The sequence below is a fragment of the Penaeus monodon genome, chromosome 31 (assembly GCF_015228065.2).
Source record: "Penaeus monodon isolate SGIC_2016 chromosome 31, NSTDA_Pmon_1, whole genome shotgun sequence".
NCBI lineage: Eukaryota > Metazoa > Arthropoda > Malacostraca > Decapoda > Penaeidae > Penaeus > Penaeus monodon.
The window spans coordinates 19,180,209-19,180,844 of record NC_051416.1 but is presented as its reverse complement, the minus strand read 5'-3'; positions in this window follow the sequence as shown (position 1 = coordinate 19,180,844).

Here is a 636-nt window from a genome sequence, read left to right as displayed (position 1 = left end):
AGGCTGGCTCTCGTTAGTCAAAGGGGCTTGATTCGTATATATTTTCATAACGTGAGGCTGCTTTAAAGTCTTATTTTTCTTGAGTAGGCGATGGAATGGAGGTCTTTCTCGTGTCAGTTGATATCTCTATAAAGCTTTATATTCTATGCAGTTAACTAAATAATGTATAGTATTATAATATCTATTACTAAGTGCAAATAGAGTTACTTAAGCAGATACTACGCATATAACGGAATTAAACAACAAAAGGTATATATTTATATATTTATAACAGTTCAGTGTTTCTGTGAAATTCAAATATTGAAAAAGGTACATCATTACTTGCATAGTACCATTACTAAAATTGAAGGGGAAAAAATGTAATATATATCCCATCCTGGATTTGACATAATGAAAGTCAGTCTGGAAAAATAAATGTTGCTGCTATGGTCATATTCGTCCAGTTTATCAGAAATGAGATACAGATCCCCCCCCCCCTTATTTGAAGGAATATCCGACATAACTAAATTTCTGTTTTTTTCTGAAGTAATAAGGGTAATCTGTCTAAGAATCGAGAATGTTAAAAGGCATATTATATGGCCGTAGAAGCATTTTATTTTATAATGTTTTCTTCCTAACTAAATCACAATGCATTTT